Below are 15,163 nucleotides of genomic sequence, written 5' to 3'. Positions count from 1 at the left end.
GTGCCTCGATTTGTCCGAAAAAATTAGATCATTCCAAATGAAACTTCAGCTTTGGAAAAATAAATTGGATGCAAACAAAATTTACATGTTTCCTACACTAGCGGCCTTCTTTGAGGAACATGAAATTGAGCCAGACAAAAAAATGATGATGATAACTAGAGATGAGCGAACGTACTCGAATAGGCACTACTCGTCCGAGTACCTCTCTGCTCGTGCTCAAAGATTCGGGACGCGCTGCGGAGCGGGGAGCTGCAGGGGAGGAACGGAGGGGAGATCTTTCTCTCCCGCCCGCTCTGCCCCGCTCCCCGCTCCGACTCACCTGTCAGCAGCGGATCGCCCCGAATCTTTGAGCACGAGTACAGCGGTACTCGGATAAGGCACATTACTCGGACGAGTAGTGCCTATCCGAGTACGTTCGCTCATCTCTAATGATAACTTCTGTGAAAGAACATTTGCACATGCTTGCAGACGAAATTTCATCATACTTTCCTAATCTACCTGACTCCCCATTTGCACTTGCCAGAAGTCCATTCACAGTAAAAGTTGAAGATGTTCCAGAGACAGTGCAGGAAGAGTTCATCGACCTAATTAACAATGATGCAGCAAAAACAGATTTCTCTACGATGCCACTGACAAAATTCTGGATTAAGTGTTTACAATTATATCCTATTCTGTCTGAGACTGTGCTGCGCCTTCTTCCTTTTCCAACAACATATCTTTGCGAAATAGGGTTTTCCCGTTTGATGGTAATCAAGTCTAAATACCGAAGTAGACTTGTTATGGAAAATGATTTTCGCTGTGCCCTTGCAAAGACTGCCCCAAGAATTTCAGAATTGGTAAAGAAGCAACCACAGCCATCTCACGGAATTTAGCAGCATACTGTTGCAAAATATTGCACTGTTTACTGTTATATTACTGTTGTTATATTTAAACCCATGCTATGCTAAGGCGAAATATTGTTTATTGGAATTAGTAATAAATGTTTTTTAACATATAATTACATTTTTTTGTGATTGATCACTAAATTAAATTATTTTTGATTTGTAGCGATGATAATACATAATGCATATCAGGTATTTACATTCCGAATCACAGCTGTAGTAAAATTACAGTTTTGAAGTAACCAACAAAATTATTTTTTGGTTTGGGGTCACCGTAACATAAGGAACTGTATTTCGGGGTCACGGCATTAGAAAGGTTGAGAACCACTGTATTAGATGATGTTGTGCAAACCTAAAAAAAATAGATACATGACATGATTTCCCATAAGATCCCTCTGAGAAACGGCATCCGAGGACGAGGCACACCGCTTGGATATGGCAGCAGCCTTTGCTTCCCTCTGAAAATTCTTGTTTGGCAATTAAATTTTGCAAATTTCATCAACATAGAAATGTTTATCCTCAAAAATACCCTGACAAGAGGTACTATATTTAATTTTTTTAAGCATCTTCCCATAAAGAGCTCATCCAGAATGCCATCCGGTGTTGTTCCAGGTTGTGTAAGTGCGTGGAGGGGGGATTATATTGCATGTTTTTCCCAAAAATGTAGAGAACAAGAACATGGCTACAACAGGCATCACACATATTTACAGACACAGGCGAATGGATATGCAGTAAGCATTGCACAGATGACAGTTACAAAATAGTTAAAGACAATAAAAAACTAAGAGAAGATGCAGTGCCGCGTATTTTTCCCTCGGTGATGGAAATAAAAACCCTCGAAAATCAAAGACAAAAAGGGAGCCCATCAAGAAAACGCAGAAGAGTAGAAGTGAACGAAACTCCAGACCCTCCCCAAAATCAAACTGCTGCTGTTCCAGAAACAAAAACGCAGATGTCAATCTGGAAGGGGACCAATGTAGAATTGAAATTCCGGTTTTGGTGTGCTGCGACGGTTCTGCTGGTGATGCTAAAGTCATCCTGGACTATAAACGAAATCTTGCTGACGGAAGCACCAATACAGATGAATGTAGACTAGAGACGTCTGACAAGAAATTTACAAGAAAAACATCTGTACAGACAGCAAGATTGATAACAAGGAGCATTGGTATTCAGTGTGATCTGTTAAACGCTAGCCACCATAGGAACACTCTTCCTACTAAAGAGCCTTGTAAAGGTCAAATTAATCCAGGAATACAATGGAAGACTTACCGCACTATCATTTCCGGATGACAATCAAAAGTTGGAAGCTGCATCATCGGAGACACAGACCCGAGGCAGTGCTTGTGAAATGAGCAACAAAGAAAATACAGAAGAGAACACCCCCAGGGTTTCAACATGCCAGAAGAGAACAATGATACCCCCATAAAAAGAAGTAGTTGACCTCTTTTCTTCAACTCCACAAAAACCATTTCGCTTTCTCGGCTCTCTTGTAGAGGAGGCATCACAAAGTCCGATTTCCACACCAGGGAATGTCTGTGTACAGTCTTCATAAATTTCAAGTTGCGACAACATGGGATCCATACTTGATTTTAGCATTTTGTCTCACATCCGAAAATCCACTGGACTCTACTGTTATTTGTTCTGAAGAGTCGGAGACCAGTGATAGCGAAACGTTTGAAATGCTCTCTGACTCAGAAAACCCTTTCAGTTATCCGGGAAAAGATTTTGAAAGCCTAGAGCAATCCCAGCCGGATGCTGCCGCTGAAGAGCAATTTCTTTTTATTAGCTTTAATTCCATCCCCTTACCGAAAGCGCTGTTTGCTGAAATGAACGCATGCAAAAAATTTTAAAAAGGGGTCAATGATTATTGCTGAAGTACAGCGCCAACGTGGTCATATTTGTAAACTCTGGCAAAGCCAATCAATGGCCCAAAACTGTCCCGCTGGAAATCTTACTAGCATCCAGTATTCTACTGAGCGGCGCCAATTTCACAAAAGTTAAAAATATGTTTCACATATTAAACGTGAACGGAATATCAAAAAGCACCTTTTTCTAGTACCAGCACCAAGTTTTATTCCCTGTAACACACAATCATTGGGTTCAGCATCAAACAAACCTAATTTCCAGTTTACAAAGGCAGCCGGTTTGCCTTGCTGGGGACGGGCAATCGGATAGCCCTGGGTTTTCTGCAAAATATACAGTCTACACGTTTTTAGAAATGGAGCAAAAACATTGGATTTTTATAGTCGAGCAACTTGTACCGCCAGCCAGTTCTGTGTCCCTAGAAACTACAGCCTTTAGGAAAACGCTACAGTCATCGATCGACGAGGGTTTGAATGTACATATAGTTGCAACGGATCGCCATGTGGGTATCCAAAATATTATGTGCGAGGAGTTTCCTGGAATTGTACACGATGTCGACGTCTGGCACGTTGCAAAATCGTTAGGCAAAAAACTTCTGGGGCATCAAAATGAACACCCTGCTCAACCATTGCACAGTGGATTTCCAGTATTAAAACCATTTATGGTCGTGTTCAAGAACAAGCCAAGGAAATCCGGATTTACTGGTTGAAAAATGGACCTCATTATGCAGCCACATTGTAAACGTGCCTGAGTGGGAAGACCAGATCCATGACCACCGCTGCAGCCATGAAATAGTCGATGGGAATACCGTTTGGTTGTCACCAGACAGTCCAGCTCATGACAAGATTAAATCAGTCGTTTTAAATAAAACCTTCGTCACCTGTCAAATTTCTGTCACACTGGAGTTTTACAAACCTACCATGCCCATGTTTTAAAATATCGCCCCCCAAAAATTCATTTTTTCTACGATGGAATGGCGGCACGAACGGAACTCGCTGTTCTTGATCAGAATTCTAATGCTGGACGTGTGCAGTCTGCCAACAAGCTGTACTAGAAAGTGGGAATGCAGCTCAGAAAAAGAGAGATTGGACCTTAAAAGCCATGCACGAGCCGAAATCCATGGAATTCACAAAAGACATAATCGGGGATATTCTGCTGCGTGTAAGAGGTGAGCTGGCTATTTCACGGGAATCAAAAACAAAAGAATGTCTTCTGAACAAACGGCCAGTACCAAAACCACAAAAAGATTTGCTTGAATAATTCCGTAGCAGATTTTCAACTTAAGGCCTTAGTCAGACGGGCGTTTTTTCGCGCGATTTGCACATATATAGAACCAATGGTTCGCTATGGTATCGGTCACATGTCCACTTTTTATGCGGATATGCGATAAATTATAGGACACGACGATTCGCAGATCGCACCTATCTGCGTTCAGCGTTTTATGTGCGCTGCCGAACACGCCGCACTGTACTAACATCATCTGGCGAGTGTATAGTATTCTAGGATGTGCGAACTTGAATGAAACGGCAAAGGCTGACAAGGTGCTCGTAATATGGAGGCAACATCTTATCCATACTTTACAATGTGTCATTTTTAAAAGAGCAACATTTTCGCTACGCTCCTTTACCGCACAATAGAACATAACTAGTCAGCAATCCTTATTGGTTTGTGTGTGGGGGGAGGGGGTTTGTCTGAACTTGGGCGAAAACCAGTGCAGTTATAATGCAGCAGCGCACTACAGGGTGTAAATAAGTTGCTAGTGTGCTAATGACAAATGCTACTTAGTCCCTTTTGCCACAGCCCAAACACATGTACCCCGCAGAAATACACAACGGTTTAAAGACATACTTCCATTTCCCAGGAGAATGGCACATCGCCTACTGAATGCTGCCCTCGTCTGTAATGTTGGGACTGGATTCAGGTGTTTCACACCTGATGAAGACGCTCCCCTTTGACCATGAATATGTAAATGCAAGCGAGAGCATTCGCCAAAAGATCTGTCATTCAAAGTATCCTCAACTGTTAGCGATTAATTATTCGTAAATGTTCCCCGCCTCTACCCCTTATATAAATCAGCTGATGCCGTGGGGGTTGTACGGCTGACATTTATGTGGCCATGGACAAAACACACATGATCACACTTGTGAGGCTATACCCAGCCCTATGGGACCCGCGCAGCAGCGCCTACCGCCGGCGTAACGGCAAACATCTGAAGTGGCGCGCGGTCACCCGCGACCTTTTTGACCGCAGCTGGAGGAGTTTGAGTGAAGAGACAAAACAGACTAACAGCGAGTAAACTTGAGATTCTCCAATGATCATAGAAAGTGAAATGTCCTAAGGCGCACTCAGTTGGTGCGCAAATTCGTTGTAGAACAAAAAACCGTTACACTGATTAGTCATTGTTTGAGGGTATTCAGTGTCTTTAACTGTTTCCTATCTACAGACAATAAGATTGAAGGCTATACATCTCCTATGTAGGAAGACGTCCAGCGGGGTACTCTTATTGTATATTGGCAGCCTCTCTGCTGTCGTTGCCTATCCAATGTGTCACCTCATGCAGTACTGAATCATGGCAGCAGATGGTGCCATTGTACTATAGCACACAAATAGTTTGCTCCCTTGAAAAACCAGTATACCAATAGGTTAGGAAAGGGTTAATGTTTGGGGCCCTTGGGTGTGTCCTTAAAAGTGTGTGTAGTGGTAATTAGTGGCCTGACTAACTGGCATGCAATAGGCAAATGAATTGTCAATGTGCCATAAACGTTACTGTTATTTACACTGTTAATTTCTGTTTGCAGTCAGCTCTGTCATGACCAAGTGGTGGTCTATCAGAGATGCATTTCGGAGGAGCCTGCAAAGGCGTTTGGAGGAGGGCGACCGGGCCCCCTCCTATAAGTATGCTGGTGCGCTCAGATTCCTCCTGCCAACCATGCAGCTACCACGGTACGTTTCCTGGAATAAACCCCCCCCCCCCCCCCCCCAATTGGTGATGTGGCCTACATCTATAAGCTTCTTTAGAACCGTCATAACCTTATGGTTGGATGTGTTTATAAATGTCGTTCGAAATTATTGGTTTGTCCTCCATGCCTTGTTTGCTGCCACAAAAATATCATATAGCGCTATATTTTGTCGGAGCTTCATTAATCATTGCACTGTTACTTTCACATAGTATGTAGCATTTGTGGTGAACTAGCTAAACCAAATGTGAGCTTTGATGTTGTGGCAACTGTTCCTGCCGGATTCTTACTAAATAGTCTCCTCCCTTTTGTCCGTAGGAGATCCAGCAATGTGGGGGACAGACGTCCGAGGATGTTTCCGGAAGTGCCTCATCAGACGAGACATCATCCTCATTTAGGGCACGGCAGGACCCTTTGGCTGAGAGACAGCCTCAACGGCCACCCGGGCATCTTGGATCGGATTCTCAAAGACAGGAGCCCCAGGAGGCATCCCCCAGGGAGACTAAGCTGGACTCCCCAGCGGGATTCCGTTTCGCCTCCCCATGGGGATGACTCTGACAGGCCCCGTCGGCCTTCCCAAAGGAGTCCAAACAGGAGACCCCCCCCCCCCCCCCCCCCCCATTCGGTCTCCTGTTTTGACTCCCCCTCGGGATTCCTCTGGCCGTCGTCCTACGGCTCCGCCTAGGCGTCAATCCCGAGATTCCAGTCGGGATACTCTTAGGTCATCACGTCGGGATTCTGGTCGTCGCTCACGACATAATCCCCCTAGGCGGACCCCTAGATGGGGCCAAAGGAATCCCCCTCCGGCCACCCCTGAGCGTCGGCGATCGCAACAGCCCCCTCCTTTTCTGCCCGGTGATATTGAGCGTGCTGCACTGCAGTATTTGAGAACACGGGCAGATGAGGATTGGGCTGATGCATTTGGTCGTTCGATCGCCTGGTCCTTGCGCCAGGTGCCCACGCGGCTACAGGTCATGGTGAGGGCTGCCATGGAGACGGTGCTTGAGGCCGCTCTCTTGGAGAGTCCAGATCTTGAAGTTTTTTGGTATTTGGACCACTGGCGTCTCCATGGTAGGGGGAGGCACCCAGAACGTGCTGTGTTTGAGGATCGGCTTCAACATACCAGAGGTATGTACCGTGTTTTGCGGAGAGCACAACATGATGAATTTACGCCACCACCTGTTGGAGACAGGAGGGAGGGCAGTTCCCCTGAGCAGGGCCCGACTGCAAGGATGGGCGTGCCTGATTTGCAGCCTCCCCCAGAAGTCCCACCCGCTGATCCTGCCTCTCAGCCAACGTTTCCTCCGCCCCTACAAGAGCCTGTTTGGTTCACTGAGGATGACGTCTCGCCTGGTGAGGGCCCATCCCGGCCACATCCGTCCCCACCACTGGCTGAAGGTCAGTGGGCAGCTGCTGAGGCTCTGGGCGTACCCAGTGAGGGCTCGGGCAGACCCGCCCAGGAGCACAAGACCACTCCAGAGGGCACCGGGGCACGTGCCCCCCCCCCCCCCCCCAAGTACCAGCAGCTGTCCTGCAGGCTCCCCCTCCGAGGAGGAGCGTCCTGTCTTTCCCGCAGTGACACCCAGGCGTCGGGGCTGGCGTGGCCGCCGCGGACGGCCTCCCAAGCGGCGGCGGTACTATTAGTTTGGTTTATTATGATTTGGGTGACGAAACCCGTTTGTTTGCTTTGTACATACAATAAATGTATTCTTTCAGCACATTTGTACATTGTTTTTTCACTCCTTTTTAACTATAATAAGGGCTGATTAACACGTCGCCGAACCCATTGCTGAGCGAAAATGGCAGCAATACCGCTGCGCTGCACCGTACAATTGTGCCGCGATGTTCTCTCACCAATAATGGCATATAGGAGCGCTACAAAGTAGCATGTGACTTTCCACAATTAGGCAACCTTTTTGGTATTTGCTACTGTCAAAGTTGCATTGCATCGCATGCAAACAACGTTTGTGGGCAATGCAATGGCACAGAGGAAAGTTCACGGGAGAAAGATGGCCTACAAGACGGGCCTGTCGCGGGCATATTGCCGGACCTGGGACGTTTGTGTGTATTTTTTTTAGCCTACTACAAAACATCTCATGTGTGACATGACCAAGAGGAAACCCTGGCCTTCTCATACAGCCGATTGGTAGCATAGTACAAATGCTTTAAACAAGCGGTAGTTCGGCACCCGTGTGAAGGATGCCTTAAAACAGTGAACTGAGGCACAAAGTCCTGTGTTTAAATGGTAAATGGCCGTTCGCTTGTGATGCAACCTGTCTGTAGGCATTTAGAAGGCGTTAAACATAGTCGAAAATGGCCAACATAGGATGCTGCAAGTGACCAAACGTCTTCACTCAAAGGCACATTAGTCTTGGTTTATAGTATTGCCAAGGCTACATTTGTACCTCCATGAGGTCATTCTCAAGGCCAAATACCAGCCAAACAAGGTGTGCTGTCCATGTTACACAGTTTGCTAAGGACATCAGTGAGCTGGAAACGTTGCCTTTAACTCTGAAACGAGACAAATGTCCCTTTCACTAAGTGTTGCCCCTTGCATCATCCTCTGCTGCCACTTCATTCCTTTTGGTTAACAAATCTCTTCAAACTGGCATCTGCCCATAGTCCAGAACTTGGCTCTGCATTTGTGAGGAGCTGTTGTGGTCCTTTTCGGCTTGTGGCCCGTGTAAATAATATGTAATGCAGGGTTGTTTTCAGTGAGTCCATAGTTTGGTTGGGGTTTCGTTAGGAAGGCATTCGCTAAGAAGCCTCAGGTCCGCTCATCTTGTATTAATAGCCTTAGTTTAAGCATAGTACAATAAAGAGGTACCAGGTCTGCAGGAAAATGTATTTTACAACACTCTGCAAGTGGCTGGTCGCTCGCGACTCTACTCAACTCGAGGTAAACATTGTTTTCCAAAAGGTCTGAGTGCATTTGGTAGCAGATGCATCCAGACTGATGCCACGTGATCACGGCTGACTTCATATGTTATTTGGTCCTAACTCCTTCCACAAGTTGCCCATCACAAGCAACTGCACTAATCCAGACATAATCGTGTAACACCAATAGGTCACGTGAACACTACCACACAGCCATTTGGACAAAATAGTTCAGTATGTTTGACCATGGCCAACGTGTGTGTGTGGTGTGGGTGACATAGTTCTTGAAATCGTCGTTCTCCTTTATTTCGCCCTCGGACGAACCAACGACGTTATGATGCCGTTGCGATTCGTGTGCGAAAATTCGCCCGAGTATTGTCAAGGCGGGCGAAAGTGTGCGTCTGGCGTCATCTGTGCGTGCCCCGCCCTGCACCTGAGCGTTATGCACGGCACGCGCCGCTCGGCGCCATTTTTTAAACAAACTTTATGCAAGAAAGATGGTTGGCAGATCATCACCGCTGGGACGTTGCGAGATACGGCTGCTGGTCCGGATGATGGACCAGCATGATTATGATGGGCACCATGGCCCCTACCAGCACCCCTAGCTGCGCAAACGTAGCATCATGCGGAAGGTCCGAAGGGCGATGGCACGTCAGTTTGGGACTGTGCGGCGCAGGATCCAATTGCAGAAGCGGTGGAGCGACCTCAAGTCGAAAGAGACCCTGAGCGCCTGGAGGCCATCAGGCGCCGACTCTGTTGTCGGGAAGGAGGTAAGCACACGGTCTGTGGTAGGGCTCAGAACGTGTCACCTATTTAACCTCCTGCCAGTGTTTGTAACCCCGTAAATGACATGGCCGGTTTTGGCGTACAGGAGCCAGCATTTTTGTACCCTTTTGTCAATAAACATTTTTGAAAACCTATTTGCTTTTTGCTAGTACTTAGCTCTGTGAGGCCTTTTTGAACACAAATATAGATGTAGTTATCATTTAGACCATTTGGTGGAATGTATGGTTGCTGGGAAAACTTTATTTGTAATTGTAGTTGGGCGGCAAAAGGCCTAACGTTTGCATAGTTCCTCAGTAGTTTTGGTGTATTTTGAAACGTTTCTAGCCGTTGCGAACGCACACAAGCACCTAAAAAGGTAGTTGTGTGTGTTTTGGGGGCATTGGGTTAGGCTTTTTTTTAATTCATTTCTCAAAAATAACTTACAATTATATTAATAATAATTAACAGCACTTATTATCGCTGTGAGATAAGGCATTTAATAGGTAAAGGGCTGCAATGCCTTAGCAATTACTAGAGCCGTCATAGGCTCTGGCAGTACGGGACACCAGTGACCTGTTTCGCGGCCATGCTGCACAAATATTGCGGCAGGGAAGCCTTTCACAGCGGTGGGGCGCATCTCTAAGGCACCCCCGCTGTTGCATTGGGGCGCCGGCTGTGACTGACAGCCGTCTCCCGATGTGGGATAGCGCTTGATCAGTCATGATCTTGCTATATCCCAATGACGTTGCGGGAAGTCCCACGCTAACAGGAGTAACCGTTACGTGATGTGGATTAAAGTTGTTAAGGATGCGTTGCTTAGAGCTGAAGAATGCCGTTAAAGGTTATATAAATGGTCTATAATCCCATTTGGTCCTACTTGTTCCCAACATTAACAAGTGTTTATGTTACTGTCCCCACAGATGCACCACTAGGTCACAGGGCGGATTCGGGAGAGGAGCAACAGCCCTCTCCAGCACGCGAGGCTCCACCTCCACCTCCACCTCCACCAGAAGCCAGTCAGGAGGAGGCAGTTGGTAAGTTACATAATTGTTCATTGCTACTTTTAACTGCTCTCACTTGACCCCCCAAATACGGCTCGCACACACTTGGCAATGCGTGGCGGTTGGCTTTCTTTGGCAATTGGTTGTTCACATTCGGGATGCGTACGCGCAAATCGCGTGAGGGCTCACCGCTTTGCTGATATATCGACACCTAGCAGCGATTTATGCTAAAGGGCCCTAATCTACGGAGCGGGTCCCACTCGCCACTGCTGGAACAGCGGTGGCAGAGAAGAACGAAGTTCGCTCATTGAATTCTATGGAGTCGCCTGTATTGCCGGCTACCTAGAAATCAAAGGCAATACATTGTTCTTGTCTGCCACAGATGTTACAGCTGTGGCAGAGTTGAACGATCTTTAGTATATGTTTTCAATGTGGTTGGCGCTGCGGCCACATTCAGCGCATATATATAACACAAGGCTTTGCGAAATGCAGATACCCGCCTTCTGCATTTCATTTTGTCCTCTACTGTATGGCAAGTCAACATCCCAAAATTACATGTCCATGCTCCCATTGGGATGCATTGGCTCTAGAGATCTGCATATGGGCAGCGCTGGTGCAGATCGGACACTAAAACACTATTGCTACCAAGCCCTCACGCGATTGTCAATGGGACTTTCTAATGTTTACAACGCAATGCAAAAACAACAACTACCCGTGCATTCCATTTGTGGAACATGGAAAGTCGTATTGTCAATCTGGTTGGCCCACAACAACATTCCAAGTGTGTGTGAGACACGTAACTCGGATTTTGGGTGATACACACTCTTTTTAAAAACATTGCAATAATCACGAGCTAGTTTTCTGGCAGGGGCTATGGGAATAGTCAGATTACAATGGCAAGGCCGCTACATCACCAGATGCCGCTCTATTGCTACTTAGCACTAACTTCAATTTAACATTACAAGTACCATAGCCCCCTGCCAATGACACTCTTGTGCAAGTTTGGGTGTGAGTAAAACAAAGGGCGTTGGTAGTCACCCTTTGATATACCCTCCCAATCTAATCCAAGCCTTTTTTTTTGCCCTATGCTCAGCTCCAGAACCCCCTGCATCTGCAACATCGGCAGGGGGGGTCACCATGGAGCCTGCCTTCCCTGATGTCCCCACAGCCACTGGTGGAGGTGGAGCGACCGAGCATGGACCCTGGCCGCCCTGTGACAGGTAAGGACGACACACGTGGGCCTACACACACTAACATCCTGAGCACATTTTCCCCCATTTTTGGTAGTACACACATTCTCCAGAGTAGGCTACCTCAATGTGAACACAGACTATGAGACAAAGCAACACATTTACACATGCCTGATCGCTTGTCTCTCTTTTGGCAGTGTGGAGAGATGTCCCCCCTGATGAGAGGATGGCTTGGTACTTCCAGGAAATCCGTCTATGCCATCTGCAGATCGATTTTCTGCAGCGTGGCCAAGACAGAGTCTGGGAAAGGCTGGCCAACCTCCATCAGTGGGGAGTGCATCACTTCCCGACAATGGAAACGAGGTCGCTCCCCCGGCAAGCAAGCTCCCCACAGGCCCAAACAACACCATCGCCCTCGGACCTTTCCCAAAACTGATCCTGTTTGTGGGGGTGCCGAAGGGTCCATGGTTGCCCATCGTGCCGAAGGGTCCATGGTTGCCCATCCTGCCAGCTGGTCCATCATCTCTACAGCCGTGTTTCACGACGTCCCCGAAATGACATTTTTGAGCCATGTTGGCTCAGTCACAAGACTTAAATTTAAGCCATGCTGGCTGCAAACCATTTTTTTTACAAAGTAAAAGTTTTACCAAAAAATACAACCATCCAACCATGTGTTTAGATTTCTTTAATAATCCTATGTCACATGCACAAGGTAATCAAGACTTAAGACTAGTAAACACACAGTATGCTCGTAGGCAACTCATGGCTCTAACTTGAAGCTCTTGCGTTGGGTTTTATCACTTCTCTTGGACGGTACAAAGGGTCCAGCAGAGATCCATGGTTACAGGCTGAGCTTCCAATGTTTGAGGGTGTAAGAAACTACATATAAAATGAACATATAAAAAATTATATAAAAATAAACAAATTTCCTCCAGTCACACTACACCGACCAAGAAATTGGAAAGATAGATAGTGCCGCCCTTTCAGTATACAACCTGGTACCTAATAGGAGGCTAGAGACTCTCTGGGAAGACTGAAAATCAGCAGAAGGCAGGATAACGGGACGAACCAAAACAGAACATGAGGCATAGGATAGGGTCTGGACGGGGACAGCAGGAGGAGAGGAGGACACAAATATTGACAGTACCCACTTCTGGTTATTCCCTTTTCTTTTACATTTTATGATGCTTTATTTTTGTTTAATTTGAAACTCAGATTTATACAAAAATAATCGGAGGATTAATAATAGAGTAAAGTTTGGCAGGAAAGAGGCACAGGAGCTCAATATGTCTGATATATCATTGTATCTTTCCAAGATGATTTGTTTCTGTATTATTTTATTAAGATTTCTCTTTTTTGAATTCTAATGGAAAATATTTGCAAGAATTTAAAATAAAAAATGATTATACAAAGATACATAAAAATCAATTTTGAACAAAAATATATCTAAATAAATTAATGTCCAGCAGGGAGCGGTCCGCCTTCATCCTCCAGATGGGATTACTCAGTTCTTCATCAGCCGCTTTTACCTCCATCAGTTTGTAGATGATATAAGTGATGGCGGCCTCTGAAATACAGAAACAGACCTGGGCTCATAGATATTTCAGGGGTCACATGCAGTAAACGGGTTTTTAACCACATTTTCTGCTAAATCCCATATTGTAATGTTGTCACTTGTAAAGGATCCTTGCAATAAAGATGATGACCATGATTACTGATATCCTCATCTTAGTAGCGCGGTTCTGTCTGCTGTCTCTTGACGCTTCATAAAACGGTATAGCCTGGAAAATCTGATTCAGCCCCGCAACGACAACCAGTGGTTTGTATGTAGTCAGACACTGATTTATCCTGGAATGAAACAGACACAACATTAATGTATTAGATATCATCACACAACACACAAGCCCCCATATCCTTATCAACCAGCAGCAGATTTATTACTATTCCTCATATTCTCTGTCAGGTTATTATATTCTCTGTATGCTGATACTTGATCTTGTGTGTCATTGTGGCCCAAAGCATCCGGTCTTAATGCCAACTCTCAAGCTCCTCATGTGGAGGGGACATTGATGAGCGCAGACCCCTCCTGCCTCTGTCTCAGGATTTGTAGGCATTGTCTGACAATACACGACCCTGCAATGCCGGCGATGGAGTTACACCACGATGGGTTACGTTTGTATTTGGGCCTTTATTCCATATTGTAGTCTTTTTGCAGTTACTATATGCACAAACCTGAATATAAAGGGCTATTATGCTGCCTATGCATGATGTCCATCCGAATGCAAGTAGCATCCTCCTCCAGATGGGATTACTCAGTTCTTTATCAGCCGCTTTTAACTCCATCGGTTTGCAGATGATATAAGTAATGGCGGCCTCTGAAATACAGAAACAGACCTGGGCTCATAGATATTACAGGGGTCACATGCAGTAAACGGGAGTTTAATTACATTTTCTGCTAAATCCCATTTTGTAATTTTGTCATTTGCAAAGCATCCTTGTAATAAAGATGAACATGATTACGGATATCCCCATCTTAGTAGCGCGGTTCTGTCCGCTGTCTCTTGACGCTTCACAAAACGTGATTCTGCATGAGAAAACTGTGGACATGACGCCTTAGTTGTCATTTTCAGCTACAGTTTTCATATAGATCTTCCCTGATGACGATCCGGTCTTTATTGCTGCTTTTTTGCCATTTTATTTTAAGAAACTGTTAGAAGAAGAAAAAAAGTTCTCTACATTTATGTGAACGGAGATTCTAAATTATGTGGGTGTTAGAAACAAAAACTACATATAAAATGCATATTTCAATAATTGCATAAAAAAGGTGCAAAAAATGAATACATTACAAACAGTGGCGAGGGGCCGGGAGTTGGAGGGAGCTCAGAGCACTGCTCCCGGTCCATCCCGCCTCCTCCCCCTGCAGAGAGGGACACCATATATTGGCCGGGCATGAAAACCTTAGGCTCATTTGTTTCAGAGTCTAGTTTTTCATTATATTTGCACTCTTCATGTAGATCTTCCCCGACGACGATCCAGTTTTCCTTGATGCTTTTTTTAAGCATTTTATTGTTAGCTGTTAGAAGAAAAAAAATGTGTTCTCTACATTTATGTGAACGGAGATTCTAAATTATGTGGGTGTCAAAAACAAAAACTACATATAAAATGAACATATAAAAATAAACAAATTATACAAAGATACATAAAAATCAGTTTTGAACACAAAAATATATAAATATATATTTCAATTAATGTCCAGCAGGGAGCGGTTAGCCTAATGTTCCCTTTTTTTCAGGATGTGGCTCTTCATTTGCAGTTACTATATGCACAAACCTGAATATGAAGGGCTATTATGCTGCCTATACACGATGTCCAACCGAGTGCTAGTAGCCTCCTCCTCCAGATGGGATTACCGAGTTTCTTATCAGTTGCTTTGAGCTCCATCAGTTTGTAGATGATATAAGTGATGGCGGCCTCCAAAATGCAAAAACAGACCTGGGTCCATAGATATTACAGGGGTCACATGCAGTAAACGGGTTTTGTATTCTTCAGCATCCATGACACATGACTAGGAGAACGATGCGGTCAGGTGTCACCGCTCTCCATCAGGGTCCCCCGTCTAGTTGCTGCTG

Source organism: Eleutherodactylus coqui, chromosome 10 (assembly GCF_035609145.1).
Source record: "Eleutherodactylus coqui strain aEleCoq1 chromosome 10, aEleCoq1.hap1, whole genome shotgun sequence".
Lineage (NCBI taxonomy): Eukaryota > Metazoa > Chordata > Amphibia > Anura > Eleutherodactylidae > Eleutherodactylus > Eleutherodactylus coqui.
This window is presented reverse-complemented; position numbering follows the sequence as displayed.